Here is an 8,606-nt window from a genome sequence, read left to right as displayed (position 1 = left end):
AAAAAAAGAAAATTACAGACCAATATCACTGATGAATATAGTTGCAAGAATCCTCAACAAAATACTAGCAAACAGAAACCAACAACACATTAAAAGGATCATACAGCATGATCAAGTGGGATTCATGCTAGGGATGCAAGTATTCTTCAATATACACAAATCAATCAATGTGATACACCATATTAACAAGTTGAAGAATATAAACCATATGATCATCTCAATAGATGCAGAAAAAGCTTTTGACAAAATTCAACACACGTTTATGATTAAAACTCTCCAGAAAGTGGGCATAGAGGGAAAATACCTCAACATAATAAAGGCCATATACGACAAACCACAGCAAACATCATTCTCAACGGTGAAAAACTGAAAGCATTTCCTCTAAGATTAGGAAAAAGACAAGGATGTCCATTCTCACAACTATTATTCAACATAGTTTTGGAAGTCCTAGTGATGGCAATCAGAGAAGAAAAAGAAATAAAAGGATTAAATATCGGAATAGAAGAAGTAAAACTGTCACTGTTTTAAAGCATTTCCTCTAAGATTAGGAAAAAGACAAGGATGTCCATTCTCACAACTATTATTCAACATAGTTTTGGAAGTCCTAGTGATGGCAATCAGAGAAGAAAAAGAAATAAAAGGATTAAATATCGGAATAGAAGAAGTAAAACTGTCACTGTTTGCAGATGACATGCTACTACATATAGAGAACCCTCAATATGCCACCAGAAAACTACTAGAGCTAATCAATGAATCTGGTAAAGTTGCAGGATACAAAATTAATGCACAGAAATCTCTTGCATTCCTATACACTAATGATGAAAAATCTGAAAGAGAAATTAAGGAAACACTCCCATTTACCCTTGTAACAAAAAGAATTCAATACCTAGGAATAAAATACAGAGTGAAGTAAGTCAGAAAGAGAAAAACAAATATCGTATATTAACGCATATACATGGAACCTAGAAAATTGTTACAGATGAACTGGTTTGCAGGGCAGAAATTGAGAAATAGATGTAGAGAACAAATGTAAGGACACCAAGGGGGGGAAGCTGCGGGGTGGTGGGAGTGCTGGTGTGATGAATTGGGTGATTGGAATTGACATGTATACACTGATGTGTATCAAATTGATGACTAATAAGAATCTGCTCTATAAAAAAGTAAAATAAAATTCAAAAAAAAAAAAGAACTTTGCCCATAGTTGAGCTAGAAATCTGTGGCAAATATTTTTATTTATAAAAGCTGGTTGTCAGTTTATTCAGATTTTATAGAGGAGAAATAAACAATATATTATAGTGTTGGAGATGCTGTATATTTGAGTTGGACAAATATTCATTTAAATTCCATTCTGCTTTCTAGTGGCTGTTTGACACTGAGCAAGTTTCTTAATCTCTCTGAACCTTTTTCCTTTTTATATATAGTTTAAATAACAGCTCAGTGGGTGAATTTAAGTACAAAATGAGATGCTTTATGTAAATTATTTAGAATAATGCCTTTTAAAATATTCAAAGTAGTTTTATTATAATATTACATATATTTATAATTGCATTAATGTAATAACTAAGTTGTATGATTATATCAACACATCTTTATTTATTGCTAAAATGTGTCAAGCACTGTACTAAGTTGTGGGAATTTGAAAATAAGCAAATACTTTGTTTATAAGCCTGTGGGGGGGTAAATATCAATCAAATAATCATACAAAGTAATGTAAAAAATTACAGTTGTGATTAGTGTTAAGGAGAAATACATCATGTTAAGGAACTGAGTCTTTATACTAAAGTTAAAATTAAATTAGCTTTAAAACAGTTTTATAAGGCTTATTAAGGATCTTAATAATTTTCCTAAAAGCAAGAGAAGTCAATAATGTGTTTAAAATAAAGTGTTAATATGATCAAATATTTGTGTCAGAAAGTTGTCCTGATCACAGCCTGAGAAAACAGCTAAAAAGAGTCTAAGAATGGATGAGAAGAGGCCAATTATCAAATGATTGCAATACATCAGCCTACAGATGGTGGTAGATTTTGGTTGTGGATATTGATAGGAGTTAAAGATTTTAGAAAAATTTATGATGTAAATTGAGTGAACTTGGTAATAAATGAATAAGGATGATGAAAAGGAGATGTTAATGCTGACACCTAGCTTACTGACATGCCTAATGAGGTGGATGGTGTTGCCATTGCAATAGCATTGATAGTAATTAATAATGAAAATGATATATCTGGAAAATAGCTTAACTTAAGGGCTGAGCAATCACTTTTGAGGTTAAACATGTCCTCCAGAAATGTAACTCATGGTTCCAAATGAGTTAGAACAGAAAACAGTTGAACGCTGAGGAGATAAGAAAAATGTCATTGTTTCCAATACATTCTGATTTTGAAAGTCACAAAGGTCAAAAATCTATGGGTAGTAGCTCTACTTCTGTTCAAGATGGAGTAACAAGGATCAGATTTACCTTCCTGCTTAAACAACAAAAGAACAGATAACATGAAACAATGGTTTTAAAGTCACTGGACTTTAAGTATGTTTAGTGACCCCTGTGTGATGAGAAAATAAGATGAGCTCTGTGAACATTAAAACTTACAGATGTAGATGGTTTACAGGTGTGGTCCAAAGAGCAAGAAATCAGACAGACTCCAATGTATTCCCTGAATTATAGAGACAAAGCTGAGATTACAGAAAGAATAAGACAGCTATTGTCCACAGGAAAGACTACAGATAGAAGGGAAGAGCACAGAGAGAAAATTTCAGGAATCTGGAGAGTTTCCCCTTTGAGTATTTATACAGTACTGTAGTCTATTAAGTGAGTAATAGCATTATGTCTAAAAAAGCAATGTATATACCTTAATTAAAAAGTACTTTATTCCTAAAAAATGTTAACCATCAACTCAGCCTTCTGTGAGTTGTAACCTTTTTGCAATAGTAACATCAAAGATCACTGATCACAGACCACCGTAACAAATACAATAACAATAAAAGTTTAAAATATTGTGAGAATTACCAAAATGTGACACTGAGGCTCGAAGTGAGAAAATTCTGTTGGAAAAATGGTGCTGATAGACTTGCTTGATGCAGGGTTGCCACAAAGTTTCAATTTGTAAAAAACCCAACTGTGAAGTGCAATAAAGCAAAGCACAATAGGACAAAGTATGCCTGTATACATAAAGATTTTATATATTTGTATATACATATTTTCCTATATATATAAAATCTCTCTTGTATATATATATATATATATATATATATATATATCCTCTGAAGAAACCTCTAAAATAACAAAACAGTATAATTAGTAAGTCAAAAAAAGGAAATAAAATGGAATAACAAATTAATTCAAAAAATAAAGAAAAGGATGAAAAAGTAAAAATAGATTGGAAATGTAGTAAACAAGTAAGATGTAGATAGTACATTTAAAATTAACCACATAAATAATAACCAAAAAGTAAAATGCAAATGGTCCAAACACACCAATTATGAGGGAGAGATTTTCAGACTGGACAATAAACCAGGACTCAACTATATGCTGCCTAAATGAAACATGCTTTAGATACTAACCCCTTATCATATATACAATTATAAATATTTTCTTCCATTTTATAGTTTTTTTCACTCTGTATATGGTTTCCTTGTTATGCAGAGCTTTTTAGTTTGATGTAGTCTAACTTGTCCATTTTTGCTGTTGTTGCTTATGCTTTTGTTGTAATATTTAAGAAATCCCTGCTAACACCAATGTCATGAAAATTTTCTGTTTTCTGTAAAAGTTTTATAGTTTCATATCTTATGTTTAAATCTTTAATGTATTTTCAGTTGATATCTGTGTACTGTGTAAGATAAGGATCCAATTTCATTATTTTGTATGCAGATGTCAACTTTCTTTTGACATGCAGATGTCATTTGTTAAAGAGACTATTCTTTCCCCGTTGTGTATTATTGAAACCTTTGTCAAAGATCAGTTGAACATATATGTATGAGTTTATTTCTTGGATTCTTATCCTGTTCCTTTGTTCTATATGGCTGTTTTTATGCGAGTACCATACTGTCTTAATTACTGTGGATTTGTAATATATTTTGCAGTCAAGATCAGGAAGTGTAATGCCTCTAGCTTTGCTCTTCTGTTTCAAGACTGCATTGACTATTCAGGGTCTTTCATGGTTCCATATGCATTTCAGGATTATTTTTACTATTTATGTAAAAAAAATTCAGATAGCAGAAAATATTTGCAAACCACATAACTGAAACGGGATTAATATCCAAAATATATAAGGAACTAAAGCTACTCAATAGCAAAAAATATAAATGATCCAATTAAAACTGGACAAAGGGCTTGAATATACATTTCTCCAAAGAAGACATACAAGTGGCCAACAGGTATATGAAAAGATGATCAACATTGCTACTCATCAGGAAAATTCAAATCTAAACCACAAAGAGATAACACCTCACACTGGTTAGGATGGCCATTATCCAAAGAACAAAAGATAGTAAGTTCTTGTAGAGGATGTGGAGAAATCAGAGCCCTTGTACACTATTGGTGGGAATATAAAATGGTGTGGCTGCTACAGAGAACAGTATGAAAATTCCTCAAAAGATTAAAAATAGGATGAATACATGATCCAGCAATTCTACTTCTGGGTATATATTCAAAAAACTGAAATAATGATTTGAAGAGATAGCTGCATTCCCATGAATATTGCAGCATTACTCATATTAGCCAAGATGTGGAAGCAACATAAATTTCCATGAATGAATGATGGATAAAGAAAATATGGTATATACATATAATGGAATATTATTATTTAGTCTTTAAAAAGAAGGAAATCCTGCCATATGGGGCAACATGGATGAGCTTGGAGGACATTATGTTAAGTGCAATAAGCCAGTCACAGAAGGACAAACACTGCATGATTCCACTTATATAAGGTATATAAATTAGTCAAACTCATAAGAACAGAGAGTAGAATGGTGGTTTCCAGGGGCTGAGGGAGAAAGAAATGAGAGGTGCTATTCAGTTACACAAGATGAATAAGAACTAGAGCTCTGCTATACAACATTATACCTATAGGTAACAATACTGTATTGTGCACTTAAAAATTGTTAAGATTGTTGATCTCATGTTGTGTTCTTACCACAATAAAAATAGAATAAATTAAATGAAATACACTCTAAATATAAAGACTCAAATAGATTAAATAGAGAAAATATACTAACACTGGTCAAAAGAAAGCAGGAGTAGCTATGTTAATGTAAGACAAACTTCATTTCAGAGCAAAGAATATTATTGAGGTTAAAGAAGACTCCTTCATAGCAATAACTCTGCCAATTTATCAAGAATACAACAATTATTAAGTGTTTGTGCACCTAACAGCAGAGCTTCAAAATATATAAAGCAAAAACTGATATAACTGCAAGGAGAAATATATAAATCAAAATATAGAAGCAGATATTTCAATACCCCTCTCTCAATTATTTATGGGAGAAGAGATAGAAAACAAATAAGGTTATGAGTTCAACATTATCAAACTTCACTCTTGACATTTATACAACACTTTATCCTACAATGGAATACACATGCTTGTCAAATATACATGCAATATTTATTAAGATGGACCATATTCTGGGTCATAAAATACGTCTCAATAGACTTTAGAAAAATTAATCCCCATAGGGTATATTCTCTGACAACAATGGAATTAAATCAGTTATTAATACTAGGGAAATTATTTTTAAAATCTCCAAATAATTAGAAACCAGATACAACACTTAAAATAACCCATTATTCAAGAATAAAAGGAAAATTGACAAATATTTTGAACTGAATGAAAATGAGAATACAACATATTCAAATTCATAAAACATTGTTAAAAAGCAGTATATAGAAGGAAATTGATGATACTGAAATATAATAGAACTGTATTAGAAAATAATAGAGGTATCCATAATGAAGGTCTTAGGTTCCTCTTTAAGAAACTATAAAAAGAATAGCAAATTAAATGCAAAATGAATAAAAGAAAGGAAACCATAAAGGTAAGCATGAATATCAACTAAATTTATACAAGAAAAAAAGTAGATAAAATCAATGAAACCAAAAGCTTAATCATTAAGAAGATCAATAAACTGACAAATTTATTGGCAGATTGAGCAGGGAAAAGAGGGAGAATACACAAATTACAAATATCAGGATTTAGAGAATTGACATCACTGTAAATTCTATAAATATTATAGTGACAATAGATTCAACAGCTTAACAGAAATGGGCAAAATCCTTGAAATGCACATCTTAATCAGGAAGAAAGAAAGAAACTGAATAGAACAGCATGTAAAAGAAAATAGAAATTATAGCTAAAAACCTCCCCACAAAGAAAACCAGGCTGGAATGGATTCACTAGCTAATTCTAGTAAACATTTATAGGAAAAAATAATACTTTTTCTACACAAATTCTCCCATAAAATTGACAAGGAAAGAATATATTGCAACTAATTTTATAAAGAGAGCATTCCTCTGATATAAAAATGACAAAAAATTACATTATTACAAGAAAGAACCTACAGAGTAATATCTTTTGTCAAAGTGGATGTAAAAATCCTAAACAAAACTTTAGCACATCAAACCCAAAATGTATAAAAGACTAATTCACAATGACCAGATAAAGTCAGTCCCAGGAATGCAAGATTGGATTAGTATTCAAATATCAATAAATGTAATTCACCATGTAAACAAAATAATAAAGAAAAACCACATGATCATCTCAATCGACAAAGGAAAAACATTTGGCAAAATCTCATATTTGATTTCTTTCCACAAATGTTTTGGATTAATTAGATATTCATATTAAAAAATGAACTTTGATCCATACTTTATTCCATATTGAAAATTTAACAGAAGTAGATTACTGATATAAATGTAAAATCTATAACTATAATATTTCTACCAAAAAACCATAGGACAAAACATTTGTGATTTTGTCAAAGATTTCCTTTAAAGAATGAAAAGATCAATTTAACCTCTCTAAAATTAAAAAAAAATCTGCTTTTTTAGAAACATGTTTAAGGTAATGAAAGACAAGCCACAGACTAGGAGAAAATATTTGCAAATCATGTAATTGAGTGGCCACAATATATATTAAAAAAAAACTCTCAAAAATCCATTTTTTAAAATGCCAATTTAAAAAAAAGGACAAAAGTTTTGAAAAGCTATTTAATCAAAGAAGATACATAATGGAGATGTTCATCATCATTTATCAGTAATTGGGGAACTAAAATTAAAACCACAATAACACACAGCTACACATATATTAGGATGGCTAAACATTAGAAACATTGATCATGTCAAGTGCTGGAAGAACTGTTTATACTAGCCCAAACTAGAAACAACCAGCATATCCAATAACAAGTGAATGGATAAATTAACTGTAGTATATCCATACAATGGAAAACTACTTAGAAACAAAAAGGTATGAGTTACTGAAACACTCTACAACATGAATGATTCTCTAAATAATTCTGTTAAGAATAAAACCAGATGCCCTCCACCTGCTTCACTGGGTGGGGTGTTGTGCTTAGGACCTCGCTTCAGAGAGGGAGACCTTCAAGATGGTGGAGGAGCAAGACATGGAGATCACCTTCCTCCCCACAAATACATCAGAAATACATCTACACGTGGAACAGCTCCTACAGAACACCTACTGAATGCTGGCAGAAGACCTCAGGCTTCCCAAAAGGCAAGAAACTCCCCATATAACTGGGCAGGGGTAAAGAAAAAAGAAAAAACAGAGACAAAACAATAGGGACAGGACATGCCCCAGTGGGAGGGAGCTGAGAAGGAGGAAAACTTTCCACACACTAGGAAGCCCCTTCACTGGCAGAGATGGGGGCGTGGTGGGGGAGAAGCTTTGGAGCCACGAAGGACAGTGCAGCAATAGTGGTGCAGAGGGCAAAGCAGAGAGACTCCTGCACAGAGGATCGGTGCTGACCAAAACTCACCAGCCTGAGAGACTTGTCTGCCCACCTGTTGGGGCAGGTGGGAGCTGGGATCTGAGGCTCGGGCTTCAGAGGTCAGATCCCAGGGAGAGGACGGCATTGGCTATGTGAACACAGCCTGAAGGTGGCTAGGGTGCCACAGCTAGCTAGGAGGGAGTCCAGGAAAAAGTATGGAGCTGCCTGAGAGGCAAGACCATTGTTTCAGGAAGCGCGAGGAGAGGGAATTCAGAGCACCGCCTAAATGAGCCCCAGAGACGGGCACAAGACACAGCTATCAGTGTGGACACCAGAGATGGGCATGAGATGCTAAGGTTGCTGCTGCAGCCACCAAGAAGCCTGTGTGCAAGCACAGTCACTATCCACAACTCCCTTCCCGAGAGCCTGTGCAGCCTGCCACTGCCAGGGTCCTGTGATCCAGGGACAACTTCCCTGGGAGAACACATGGCATTCCTCATGCTGGTACATCACCCCAGCCTCTGCTGCCACAGGCTCGCCTCGCATTCTGTACCCCTCCCTCCCCCTGGCCAGAGTGAGCCAGAGCCACCTAATCAGCTGCTCCTTTAACCTCATGCTTTCTGGGCAGGAATAGATGACCTCAGGTGACCTACACGCAGAGGCGGGGCCAAATC

Source organism: Neophocaena asiaeorientalis, unplaced genomic scaffold (assembly GCF_003031525.2).
Source record: "Neophocaena asiaeorientalis asiaeorientalis breed wild unplaced genomic scaffold, Neophocaena_asiaeorientalis_V1.1 scaffold19, whole genome shotgun sequence".
NCBI classification, from domain to species: domain Eukaryota; kingdom Metazoa; phylum Chordata; class Mammalia; order Artiodactyla; family Phocoenidae; genus Neophocaena; species Neophocaena asiaeorientalis.
This window is presented reverse-complemented; position numbering follows the sequence as displayed.